This window comes from Schistocerca cancellata, chromosome 1 (assembly GCF_023864275.1).
Source record: "Schistocerca cancellata isolate TAMUIC-IGC-003103 chromosome 1, iqSchCanc2.1, whole genome shotgun sequence".
NCBI lineage: Eukaryota > Metazoa > Arthropoda > Insecta > Orthoptera > Acrididae > Schistocerca > Schistocerca cancellata.
Genome location: NC_064626.1, coordinates 203,378,892 through 203,393,878, shown reverse-complemented (window position 1 = coordinate 203,393,878; position 14,987 = coordinate 203,378,892).

Sequence of the window (14,987 nt, the reverse complement as noted above, 5' to 3'; positions counted from 1 at the left end):
GTCACACACAGTGCTATAAATGGTTTAAGTATGGTCGAATGTGAGTCACTGATGATCCCAATCGTGGACAATCTTTCACATCATGAGATGGTGACCATGTCGAGAGAGTTCATGCTGTGATTCGCAGAAATCATGATTCACAGAAATTATCATTTAACTGTTTGAGAAGTTGCTGATGAATTGTAGTGTGCCTGAGTGGTGCTGTGCACAGGAAGAGACCTGAATTGTAGAAAAACCAGACTTGGATGCTGCATCATAACAATACACCGGCTCATGCATCACTCCATGTCTGCAGCTATCTAGCAAAATTACATTTCTTTTGGGCCACATCCACTGTATTTTCAAGAACTAGCCCCAGCAGAGTCTTTCCTGCTTCCCAAATTTAAAATGCATTGAAAGGATGTCATTTCTAAAACATAGAGGAGATTCAGGACAAATGTGATGTGAGACCAGTGTGCCATCCTAGAAAATGCATTCCAGGAGGCTTTCCAAAAGTGGAGGAAATGATGGGAATGGTGTACTGGCAGTAGTGTGGACTATTTTGAGGGGGCTAATGCCTAATAAATTGTGCATTAGTCAATAAAGGAGTTATAGCAAAAGTTCACTTTCTTTTTGAACACATCTCCTATTTGTCTTATATGTCAAAGACTAGGCTGTCGGAAATTAGCTGAAGGAGCTGATCTGTTGTGATAAAAATCAAGTAAATGTAAACAGTGGCGTGTTCTTGGCCATTGGTTTTGTGAATTTTGAGGATACAATATGAGTGTCTTCCAGGCTGGTATAGGTGAAGAGTGTCACTGCGATGGGTCTAAGTGTTTTAAGAATATATTGTAGATCACAATACAATTTTGGTTTGGATTGCTGTGCACAATCTTTGTAGCTAGAGACTAGAAGCGGGTAAACCTGGCATGAGGTAACCACTATAGTACATTATTGCTGTGGTATAGTTTTTGTCTGCAGGAAGAATGTGGAGCTGTGATTGGTTTTCAAGCTGTGAATGGCTGCTTTCTCAGAGGTGTCACATTGCTGGAAATTTAAGGTTGTGTGCTAGATTAGGGCAGGTTGTGGTTAGTGAGTTGACCGCAAAAAAATGACAGTTAGTGATGGGAATTGTTCTTCAGCATATCTTGCAGTCTCTCAGTTCCACTAACCTAAACCTCTACTAACCTGTTTCTCACTGCCTCACCTTTTCCCTTCTCTATTCTGTTTACACCACTCCTTCCCTGTCCAGATCACATATTGCCTTTTACTGCTACTCTGTTTCACCCCACACAGGTATTCTCCCTCTTCCTCTCTTTCTTTTCCACCCCTCTGCCTTTCTTTCTCCTCTCCATGCCTCCCTCTTCATCAACACCTTCCTCTCCTCCCCTTCCCATTTCCTACACACTCTCTCTTCCTTTATCTCTTTTATGCTCTACCTCTTGTACTCCTTTTGGCTTTTGTGCAGCCACTGAGACCTGCCTCTTTCCCATAAACCCCTCACTCCTCTTGGCTTGTTGTGCAGCCACTGAGACCTGCCTCTTTCCCACAAACCCCTCCTTGCGTCCTTCCTTATTCCCTCTCTTCCTCTTTCAGCAGAGGCAACTGCTTTCAATAATTGATAATCAATAATCAGTCTTTCTGTGGCCACAGGAGTATGCATTGGAGTACTTTTGCTAGAAATTGAACAAGAATTCGAAAGATTGTGTGAATAGCATTTCCTCTTATGTGTTTTTATATTTCAGACATCAGTCTGCTATAGGTGATGGTTGCCTTTCCCTTATTTTATATATTGTTCCATTCAAGACTTCCCATTATTGTTGTATAGTATTATTTGTACTTCAAAAATATTCATGCAATATTGCACATATACATAATATAACAGACAGGGATTAAATAACAGAATAGCATCAGTCAGTATTTTATACGAGCTACCCAAGACATTTAACTCATATAAGAATGAATTAATTTTTTGTAAAGTTTTGTGTATTTCTCACTAAAATGTGCTACATAGGCATCATATAACTTGTAAAAACTTGTTTCATGCTTGAAAGCTAACTACTATGTGGTTAATAGGGCATTCTACACTTAGGACATCAGTCTTGCAAGTAGTAATTTTAAAACACAATATAATTGTGTTATTCATGAGACACACAGTGTAATTTATGACATTTAAAAGTTAATTGCAATTAACAATGGGTCAAACACATGTTCAAACAATCAATTTGTATGGTACATTGTGAAACACTTTGCGTGTAAACAAACATCTCATTTTACACACCTTGTCATTGTTTTTGTGTGGCAGAGGCTGCAGTGAGTTTTGTCAAAGGCAATCACTAAGTGCTCTGTCCTGCCACATCTTGAGTCTTAACCTGTCTTTGATGGCCTTCCTTTAGACTTTTGTTTCCAGGATGGAAGTTACAATATAGCAAAAAAATTTGACGATCCAGTGTCTCATTACATTCTAGCGTATGTAATTGCTTGCATTTTGTTTAGCTGCATCAACACAATGCGTTATCAAACTGAAGTACCATTCTTTCCCCTCTAATGGATGTTTTGTATAGGTTTATTTTCTGATTAGCCTGATAGGCTCCACCCATGGTTTCACTGTAAAGATGAATAATTTGTGGCTGATTGAGAGCTACGCTTTCCTTTTCTTTCTGTGAAAATCATTTTACTGTGTGTAGTGGCTTTATAGTTGCAAAGTTGGACACTATTGTGACCACAGTACTTTCATTCAATTTTACAAGTACTATAATGCTAGACTTGTTATTTCTAAAATCAGTGATTCCCCAAAGTTTTTTTTCATCTTCTTACTGCCCAGTAGGGGGCATTTTGAGATCCAGTTTTGCATTATTATCCCTATACCTTGTATTCTTTTATCATGTATTTCAGTAAGGAGAAGAAATGTTGTGAAGTAACTATTAAAAAGCAGTTGATAAGAGTACTTCCCCAAAATCAATAACACACTAACATACTGAAGAATGACAATGGCTCGCAAGTGAAAGTGCTTGCAGTTTTTTTGGTAGCAGTAGTGCACGAACCTTGATAACGATCTGTCCATACAACATATCCAGTCCTTGAAACTCCAGCCCAGATTTTATTGATTTTCCTGTAACCCTCAAGCGTATGCACCTAGGTATAAAGTGCGCCAGCCACCAATAAAATTGTTTTGCACCATTCCATTATTGTTTTAGAATTGCGCACCCAAACCTATTCCTTCGTTATTGCTTCAGAAAATGCAGTGATAATTTGTACTGTCGTACGCCCAAGTTAGCAATGGTGATATAAAAGAGAGTGAGCAAGGTGAGAAAAAATTTATGATCTGTGCAAGAAAATAACCCAGAATACAAGCTAGTGGCGTAGTCCCACAATGAGGCAGTTGTCTACAAGATAATTAGTAATCAAATAAGCGGTTGGCTGGGATCTGATACCATTGTGCTGTTTACCAGGTGTACAATTATGAAATATGGATTTCAGACAACAGATGTCACATCAATGCAGTTAGTGCTATGAAGATTTGACACTGCGCCATTTTGTTGTGTCATCAGCTAGTGTCAGACATGTATGACATGTATGATCATTAATTTTTTGTTTTCATTTGAAGAAAACTGCTGCTGAATCATCCTGTTACTTCAAATAACTTTAAGCGTTAACTTTTCTCTAAAAGTATATTAGAATTAGTTGAGTATCAATGGAAACAATTATTGCATCTGGTAATGACTTAATGTACTACAACTTTGGCTGGTGTATGCTGTTAGTAGATGTGCCTCTTTTGAATTAGTTCTCCTGTCTTTTTCTTGCTTTTGGTGTATGTTCTGATATTAATCTTCTTGAATGTATCATCTTCCATCACATTTATCTCAGTTTTCTTAACAATCCGGTATATTTCTCTGTTCCTATTGTGATATTTTGTATTCCATATCAGTCAAAGGCAAGGCTTGCTTTCAAATTTTTTGTGAATTCTTCTGTGAATCTTTGGGACATATAAAATTCACTGGCAAAAGAAAAACATGAATTTGCCTGAAATAAAACCTTAAGGCTGAATGAAGCCTGGGTACACCCAGTGGTAGTCTTGTTCTTCTTTTCTCTCTCCTTTCCCATCCTCTGATCAAACTGTGCTCGCAGGTATTGCTTCCACACAGACAATGAATAATTCCCCAAGATTTATACTGTTCACACAGACTTGCATACTGTTGAATGAGGGCACTGTGACCATCTTGTAATAAAATTATTTCATTGGTTTTCTTAGCCTTAGGGCACATAAATAATATCATGGCTGATGTTGACTTCTACACCCACCTTCATGTACTTGAATGTGTTAATAGTAACAAATCAATTGAACATGCCAGTTTGCTACTTGCAGATCATGTCTGCAGATATTTATCTGCAACTAGTATATGTCTAGATTACCTACTCCAGTATGTACCATAATTTTTTACTTTTATTAACTTTAAGAAGGCTTTTTCTCACCAAAAATTACATTTTTCATATTTTAAACCTTATATTTGTGGTTTGGCCAACAGCTTTACTGGCGTGGTAGCACAGTTCTTGTCAGATCATCAAAGTTAAGCACTGTTGGGCTTCTCGCACTTGGATGGGTCACCACCAGGTCTGCCAAGTGCTGTTGGCGAGCGAGGCACACTCAGCCCCTGTGAGTCCAATTGAGGAGCTACTTGATAGGAAGTAGTGACACTGGTAACGAAACCTTACAACAGCTGGAAGAGCAGTGTGCTGACCATATGCCCCTCCGTATCCGCATCTGTGGATGCCTAAGTGCTGAGAATGAAACAGCGGCCACCATTGGGCCTTCGACGCCGGTTCGGATGGTGTTTGTTTTATATTTGTGGTTTAAGGGTTACCAACTTTATGTTATTATGTAGTTAAATTTAGCATTCCATTCCAACAATGAGAGCAAAAATATATTCACTTTGTGAGCACATTTCATGGTCTCTTCAGTTGAGTTAATCATATTCAAGTGCTTACGAGTACGGAAATTAGTTTGATCTGCAATTTACTTTCCTAGATTTTACTAGCCCTGTTTTCTTTCTTTTTAAACAGATCATCTGATGATAACTTACTGAGAAGTCAAAACTAATAATCATATTATTTATGTGGCCAAAGGCTGAGCAATACACTAAAAGAATTTGGACTGTTCAGTTAAAGCCATGAGAAATACCCATACATGTGTAGTGGTTAACAGTAATGGAAGTTGCTTATTTGTAATACAAGGTCAATTTCTCTATGCTAATGTGTCTTAAGCTTCTACATATACTTAAATGTTGTTGTTTATGTTATGCTGTCCAGAACTACATGTGAATGAGTGATAATACCTAAAATTTAATGTATTAAGTTTAATATGGTTATTTTCTTACCAGCAATCTAGTATGCATACAGGATTAAAATTGTGCTCCTAATAAAATGCTACACTGTACTTTTCAGGGTATCCAACATTTATGTGAGAGGTCTCTTTAATTTTATGAAATTTTAGTGTAACATTTATTATTATTTAATAACTTATGTAAACAAATTGTGCAAGTTTGAAGCCATTGATAATTTATTTAATTTTTTTTTCAAAAGAACTATAATTTTAAATAATCTTTTGAAGTTTTCTCCTTTATGTGGTGTTCTGATTAGTGGATTGGAACAATCCAACTCTGTAGCTATAAAAATATGAGGGTTGTAACTTAAATAGTGGCAACAATTTGTTCGCAACCGATACAAAAGAGTTACATGTTTGCACCTGTTACTGTCCTTCAAAGTAGTCACCAGCTTTGTGTAGAACCCGTTACCAGTGGAAGGCGTAGTATACCATTAGCAGAGCCTGTTCTGTTGATGGTGCGAATGGAGCGGTCTACTGCCTGTCAAATCTCTGGAACAGTTCTGAAGCGAATGCCACAAAGTGGTTCCTTCACCTTCATAATCAAATTAGAGTCACAAGGACTTAAGTGCGGGATGTATGGTGGATGGTACAGTACTTCCCAGACCCATTGACTGAGCAGAGCAGCCTTAGCTTGTGTTGTATGCACCAGCGCATTGTTGTGCAAAATGATGGGTGGGTTGCACAGAAAGTGTCACCGCTTCTTTCACAAAGCTGGTCACAGGTGATGCTCCAAAAATGAACAGTAATACTGTGCATTGACGGTCTGCCATGGAGGAACATAATGCATTAGGATAACACCATCACAGTCGTAGACAAGAATTGCCATAACTTTCACCATACTGGGGCTCTGATGCACTTTCGACTTTCACAGCGACCCATAATCACATCATTTGTTGGATTGGCATTTCAGTTTTGGCTCTTACAATGTGGCCCAGTGTTATGATATGGTATAAGAATGCCTCTCCTTCACACTCATAGTGCTCCAAGAGCATCTGAGCAGCATCATAATGCACCCATTTCCATCAAGTCATGTGGAGCCCATCATGATGCAGTTTTTCACATGCGCAGGTGTTCCTTCAGGATGCGAAACACAGTCGAATGTGGTGATCTGGTTTCATGGGTGAGCTCATAAATCGTATGGCAACGGTCACTGTCCACCAACATGGCAACAGCATGCACTTTTTCTTCAGAGACGCTAGGATGACCTGCCCGATGCATGTCTGCCATAGTTTGCTAACCTTCGTTGAAGGCTTTTACCTGACATGCCACTGTTCTGTACGGCAATGCCGATTCCCTGCATGTCTCTTGAAGACCTAGAAGACACTGTCGTGCTGTATGACCTCTGGCACATTCAATCTTGATCCAACTCCATTGTTCCTGTTTTGAAAACATAGTGACACCGTTACATTAGACCGCTCAATCACAGGTGACTGTGTTTCCCTCAGTTGTGCACATGCCGGTGACATGGGATGGGTGAGTCCATTTGCTTGGAGGTAAGGTAGGTATGTCAACAACGTGTGCTATTAGCGACAATAGTAGATTCCATTGTATAGTATCTCCAAGCAGTGTTGACACTATTTAAGTTCCAACCTAGTATTAATGCTGTAGTCCCTAAGAATGAGGCTCATAAACTGCAGTTGAAGATCATGTAGATCTGAACTGTCAACAGATACAATAGCATACAGTTTCTAGGAGGATACTGTGAAATTTTACAATGTATTAATTGTATGCTAGGTAAAATGGCATTTACAGAATTTAAAAAAATGGCATAATCTCTAACGGTATCATATACAGTCTTTGAATGAGAGGGAGGGTGATGGGATTTCCCTCTCATTAAACAATTTCCCTGGCATGTCAAAGAAGAACTCCTCCCTGCCAGTAAAGTAATTTTTCTTTTTATTGTAAGTACTATTATTGCTTTTTGAAAATACAAGAAGACATGGGACACTTTCAATGCAGACTGTAGATGGTATAAGTGCAAGTTGTAAGCAAGCAAAGGTGTCATACTGTTAATACCAAGTAAGCTAAACAATAAACATATTCATGGTCATTAGCAGGGGTGAAATTCAGGCTCACAATTCCAGCAGTTCTGCACCAGCAGTGACAATTGTAGCTTATGGTATTCAGTTCAATTTCTTGCTGCAGTGTGTGTTCTATTGTTGGTCAGCATGGATAAATTTGTGACAAGAAAGTTACAGAAAGCAATGACAGCGATGTATTCCAGATCGAATCTCAGGCTTCACATCCAGTAATATTGTTACAGCTTCTCAGTTTAAAACTACTGGATTGGAAATGTTGTGTTAGTGAAAATAGTGAGACAAAGTTCATTTCATTAATCAGGCAATCTATAGACAAAACTATATTTGAACAATGGAAAACAAATTGCCTCTGACTTTTATCACATTACTCCAGAAGAGTTATATGCCTGTACTGTTCAGAATACAGAATCACAATGAAAAGAAAATGGAAGTAACTGCAAATCCATCTCTGAAGGTTTCTAAAAGTGGGAAGGAGAGAATCTAGAGACATTATGTAAACAAAATAAGTATGTAAACAAAATAAGTCAGTCTTCCTTTTTAAAACTTAATACTTTAAAACTTAATATGAATTGCAAACATTGAATGGGCTCAATGTAGGGTACATGCTTTCTCAGATCATACATGTGCAAATATAATACAGTTCATTAGCAACAATATGTCATCTCTCCTGCCAAAACACATAACTGATTGTGATTGAGTTTTCAGGATTTTAGTAGACGAAAGCACTAACTAAGCAAACAAGTCATGTTTAATTGTTTACTTTCATTTCATCTGCAGTGGCACGTGCCATGCAACTAATTTTATGATATATATCTAAAAACAAAGATGATGTGACTTACCGAACGAAATTGCTGGCAGGTCGATAGACACACAAACAAACACAAACATACACACAAAATTCACAACCAATGGTTGCTTCGTCAGGAAAGAGGGAAGGAGAGGGAAAGACGAAAGGATGTGGGTTTTAAGGGAGAAGGTAAGGAGTCATTCCAATCCCGGGAGCAGAAAGACTTACCTTAAGGGGAAAAAAGGACAGGTATCACTCGCGCACACACACACATATCCATCTGCACATACACAGACACAAGCAGACATTAGTAGTGGAATTTCTGAAGAAGAAATTTTTTCTATTCAGTCAATAGGGTTTGCTTCAGATGTGGCTGCAAATCTGCAAGGAATTTACAGAGGACCAGCTACATACATTTGTGGTAATTGCAACCCTACTATAGTAATTATTCATTCTTTGAATCATAAACTGGAGCTTGCAGGTCATGATGTAATAAATACAATGTCTGTTCCACTACATTTCAAGTCTTTCATGAACTAACTATATTCTCAGTTTTTCTCAAAGCCCCAAAAACCAAGTGAACTGACAGAAATTGCCATTGCATAGGAAGAATATTTGCTAGTCACTGGGTAGCACCCTAATGCAAAACCATGACAGCTGTAATGTTACGTTACGGTTCTTTTATCCAGTATTTCACAAACCGATAAAACTCACCCCTCAGTGCCAGCATGAGGCAGAACAGTGCCTTCCTCCAGAAAATGAATACATAGAATTTTGCCATTGAGTTAGTACTGTTTATAAAAATAATAAAATTATTTTTCTCATACATGCAGTCTAGAAAATCAATGCTGTAAATGTTACTTGGAAGTAAAATTGTGTATTGACAAATTAGCCCCAATGAAATACATTTATGGAAAAAAATTACAGCACCAAATAGTTGTGCAACATAAACGAAAACTGGTAGGCATGTTTCTACATCTGAAAGATGGTGTGTATTCAAATTTCATGTCAGTCACATAAGAGTGGTGCTAGTAGCACCACTATGAGGATACAAATCAGGTTTGCTTTAAATAGATGCTGTAACGGTCGTGTTAGTTACTTTGAGATTGGACATGGTGAGTTGATGTTAGTCAAGAATGCCATTAAGGCATCAAAGGCACCATTGTCAACACCTCACTGAGTTTGAATCAGGTCATGTAATAGGCCTGTGAGAAGTTGGAAGTACCTCCTGTGATTTTGCAGAAAGACTTGGTAGGAATGTAGCCACTGTAGGTGCTAGCTGTGGTATTCATGATAATGTATGGCTGCAAGAAGACCAGGCACTGGACAGACACATGGCTCTACCGAGAGGGAAAACCATCGTGTTCAGCATATGGCTCTGGTGCATTGTACTGCATCTGCAGCAGCAATTCAAGCAGGAGTTGGCACCACGGTGACACAAAGAACTGTTACCAATCGGTTACTTCAAGGACATCTCCGAGCCAGACACCTTTTAGGGTGCATTTTACTGACCCCAAACTACTACTGTTTGCAACTTCAACGGTGTCAGGCAAGAGCTCATTGGAAGGCAGAGTGGAGGTGTGTTGTGTTCTCTGATGAAAGCCAATCCTGCCTCAGTGCCAGTGATGGCCGTGTGTTGGCTAGGAGGAAACCAGTTGAGTGACTGCAACCAACCTATCTGCAGCCTAGACACTCTGGGCCTACACCATGAGTTATAGTCTGGTGTATGATTTTCTTCAACAGTGGGAGCACTCTTGTGGTTATCCCACATGCCCTGACTGTAAATTTGTACCTCATTCATGAACAAGATTCCAGGGGGTGTTTTCCAACAGGGTAATGCTCACCCACATACCACTTTTGTAACCCAACATGCTCTGCAAATTGTCGATATGTTGCCTCAGCTTTCTCGACCACTAGATCTCTCTCCAATTGAGCACACATGGGCATCATCGGATGACAACTCCAGCATCATCAACGAACATCATTAACCATCATTGTATCGACTGACCAAGTGCAACAGGCATGGAACTCGATCTCAGAAACTAAGACCTGGTGCCTGTACAACACAACACATGCATGTTTGCATGCTTGCATTCAACATTCAACATTCTCTCAGTTACAATGGTTGTTAATGGACCAGCATTTCACTTTTACATGTAATTCACTTAAATACGTTGCCCAGTCAGATATATTCCCAAATTTCATTACTCCACATTAATTATTTTTTTGTGATTTTCTTTCTGTCAGTGTACATGCTTCACGTCAAACTGTAGGCTGTTCAAGTCGAATATTCAGCTACAAAAACATTCAAGGGTCATGCTGTATTTGAACCTTCAGACAGAGTTATTGAATCATTCACAAATTTCAAGCAGCAACTTCTTCAAGGAGTTGTGGACAACATAATGCAAGATTTATTCTTGAAAGAGTGTGATGTTTTAAATAAAATGTGGTGGTCACTGGAAGCAAACAAGTTAATGGCAAAATCAAACAATGGAAAATACAGGCAGAGACAGTGGTCATGTGGGTGTGAATTGTATCTGCACTGTGTGCAGGACTGAGACTCAAACTGGGGACCTTTGCTTTTCGTGGAAAAATGCTCTGTCAACTGAGCTACCCAAAAACAACTTATACACTGTCCTCACAGATTTACTTCTGCCATTACCTCATTTCCAACCCACCAAATTTCACACAAGTTCTTCTGCTAAAGTTGCAGAAGAAACACTTTGGTGATACAGCTTAGCCACAGTGTGGAGAATATTTCCACAATGAATTTTTCACTCTGTAACAAAGTGTGCACTGATATGAAACTTCCTGGTATATTAAAATTATGTACCAGACCGAGACTTGAAACTGGAACGTTTGCCTTTCATGGACAAGTACTCTACTCTACCAACTGAGCTACCCAAGCACTACTCACAACAGCTTCACTTCCATCAGTACCTTACTTCCTACCTTCAAAAATTCACAGAAGTACTCCAGTGAGACCAGTACCCCTGGAAGAAAGGAGTCTTGGTCCAGCAAACACTTTTAATCTGCCAGGAAATTTTGTATTGGTGCACAGTCCACTGCAGAGTGAAAAATTCATCCTGCAGCTATTAAGGAATTTTGTCAGTTCGAGCAAGGGAAAAAGAAAAATTTTGTTGGTGAAGATTTATGGGAGCTGAAGCAAATTTTACAAATAATACCAGTATTTTCCACAGAGTGTGGAAGGGGGTTTAGTATTTTGAAGAATACTCTTACTAAGCTCTGGAATCAAGTGTAAACAGAAACAGATAGCTTCTATTAAGTTTGCGATTATTAATGGACCTTGTTTAGATGATTTTCCTTCTGAACAGCTTGCAGCACAGTGGATAAGAGCTGGATATCATTCCACACAATACGTCACACAAGGAGAGAATCTGCAGAAAATCTGTCAAATAAAAACAAAATGTTTATGTGACTTTGGTGAGTGGATTGTTCTTAATATTTACTTTAAGAAGTATGAATCAAACAATGGAAAATCCAGGATGGAATGTAACAATACTATGAGAAGGAAAGTTGCTATTCACCATACAGCGGAGATGCTGAGTTGCAGATAGGAACAACAAAAAGACTCTCACAATTATAGCCTTTTGCCATTAAGGCTTTCATCAAAAATAGACACACAGTCATGCAAATGCAACTCACACGCACTACTGCAGTCTCAGGCAACTGAAACTACACTGTGAGTAACAGCACCAGTGGATGATGGGAGTGGCGAATGGTTGGCGGTAAGGAGGAGGCTGGTGCGGGGAAGGGGGGGACAAGAAATAAGTGGACCACACTGTTGCTGAACAGGCTGCCAAATATGGTATCCTTCATTTCAATGACTGCTTCACAGCCTGTGCCATATGGATCCTTCCCACCAAAACTAGCTTTTCTGAATTGTGCAGGTGGGAACTTTCCCTGCAATACAACCTACATTTCCATAACCCTCCTGGCTTCAGTCTTCGTTAGACACTGTCCTCACCCATCCAGCCCCTTCCCTGTTCCCATTCCAGTACTACACAGCCGCCATTCCACCACTACACCCAGTCTTTTTTATTTCTCCCCTTTTCCACTATTACTCCTCCCCCTCCCCTCCCCACCTGTCTGCTACCCTCTTTCTAACCAGCAGCACTTCACTGTCCACCATCGCCACTATATTATCCCTCCCCCTCCCCGCCCCAGCGGGTAGAGCACTTGCCTGCGAAAGGCAAAGGTCCCGAGTTCGAGTCTCGGTCGGACACACAGTTTTAATCTGCCAGGAAGTTTCATATCAGCGCACACTCCGCTGCAGAGTGAAAATCTCATTCTGGAAACATCCCCCAGGCTGTGGCTAAGCTGTGTCTCTGCAGTATCCTTTCTTTCAGGAGTGCTAGTTCTGCAAGGTTTGCAGGAGAGCTTCTGTAAAGTTTGGAAGGTAGGAGACGAGGTACTGGCAGAAGTAAAGCTGTGGGTACCGGGCGTGAGTCATGCTTTGGTAGCTCAGATGGTAGAGCACTTGCCCGCAAAAGGCAAAGGTCCCGAGTTCGAGTCTCGGTCGGGCACACAGTTTTAATCCGCCAGGAAGTTTCATATCAGCGCACACTCTGCTGCAGAGTGAAAATCTCATTCTGGAAACATCCCCCAGGCTGTGGCTAAGCCGTGTCCCTGCAGTATCCTTTCTTTCAGGAGTGTTAGTTCTGCAAGGTTCGCAGGAGAGCTTCTGTAAAGTTTGGAAGGTAGGAGACGAGGTACTGGCAGAAGTAAAGCTGTGAGTACCGGGCGTGAGTCGTGCTTCGGTAGCTCAGATGGTAGAGCACTTGCCCACGAAAGGCAAAGGTCCCGAGTTCGAGTCTCGGTCGGGCACACAGTTTTAATCTGCCAGGAAGTTTCATATCAGCGCACACTCCGCTGCAGAGTGAAAATCTCATTCTGGAAACATCCCCCAGGCTGTGGCTAAGCCGTGTCCCCGCAGTATCCTTTCTTTCAGGAGTGTTAGTTCTGCAAGGTTCGCAGGAGAGCTTCTGTAAAGTTTGGAAGGTAGGAGACGAGGTACTGGCAGAAGTAAAGCTGTGAGTACCGGGCGTGAGTCGTGCTTCGGTAGCTCAGATGGTAGAGCACTTGCCCGCGAAAGGCAAAGGTCCCGAGTTCGAGTCTCGGTCAGGCACACAGTTTTAATCTGCCAGGAAGTTTCATATTAATGTTATAATTATAGTTAACTAACTGGGTTTGTTTTCATTGGGATTTAGGTGCATTCCATGTTGACTGATTGTTTTTTAACTTGCAGCATGCAAGATGTCTGTTCTTATCTATTAATATTGTAAAACTATTTTTTTACCATTTTTCCACAGATATTTAATCTCTGAGTAAATTATTAAATTTAACTGTCAATAGAACTGTGTAATAAAAAGGTGACTGAAGGTTTGTAAACCTCTGGTCCGTTCCTTCCCAAAATTCCTGGTAGTCACCATTCTATTATAATTACCACTTGTGTTCCTTGTCATTCGGTATGTGTGACAAGATATAGTAATAGAACATAAATATTTTATAAAGAAAATGAAGGTGGTAAATAAATACAAATGTTTCCTTAAAATCACAAAGGAAAGTCCAGGAAGGAATAAAAACAATGTTCCTCACCACATAGAGGAGACATTTCTTTGCAGTGCCATGCAGGTGCCCATTGCTGTATCATGAATTTTTTTTTGTTGGTGATGCCTTCAATGATGAGGTAATTGTGGGTAAGGATATAGTTGGTCATGTGACCAGGAAGGAGGTTGTAATTTTGAAGTCAGACAGGCATTAGGAAAGGTAATGTTCAATAGCAGAATGGCCATGGGCATTGGGGATGTTCGTGTAGAGGGAGGTGGCATCATTACTGATGAGCAGGAGATTGTGTGGTTAAGGAACAGAAACTGTGGCGAGTCAGTGGAGGAAATCATTGGTGTCTTTTATATTGGAGGGTGGGTTGCAGGTAATAGGCTGAAAGTATTGGTTCACAAGACCAGAGAACCTCTCAATAGGGACGCAGTAAGCAGCCACAGTGGGGCATTGTGGTTAGCTGTGTTGATGGACATAGGAAGCATGTAGAAGGTGGTAGTATGGGGAGTGATAGGGGTGAGGAGAGAGACTTGGGGGAGAGGTTCTGGAATGGGCCTAAGGATTTAAGGAGAGACTTGTGCTCCTGTTGGATTATTGGGGTGGGGTCAGTGTGTTAGGGTTTGTAAGTAGACAAATCTGACAGCTGGTGGAGTCCTTCCACCACACTATCCCTGCAGTTCGAAACCACAGTGGTGGAGCCTTTGTCAGCAGGTAGGATTATAAGGTCAGAATCAATTTTTAGGTGGTGGATTGCTGGTCTTTCTATGAATAAATGGTTAGTTTCCATTCTACAGTATCATAGAAACAACACTTAGTGACAGTCAATGTGATCAATTACTGTCTATTGTGTCATTAAGGAGCCATGTATCACAAGCAATTTTTGGGACTCATTAGAAAACTCTATCATAGTGGACATAAACTAGCAAATTCAGCACTTGAATTTTGTAACTGTAAGAAGCACACAATGGCTGATATACATTTCTGGAAAGCCTGTGGCTAAATCTAAAATCTTGCGTACGTGTGTGTCTAACAATTCTGAAACACTTCTCAGTGTCGAACGAGTGCAATATTACTCACAAAAGTCAATGCTTCTACTATTTGCGCTTCTCTTCTCTGACTTGAATGACAATTTCAAAGTGAATGATAAGTTCAGTACAGAAAGACAGGATTGTTATATGTTCAGAAACAGTTTCTAATAGTATCTTACAAATTATCCACA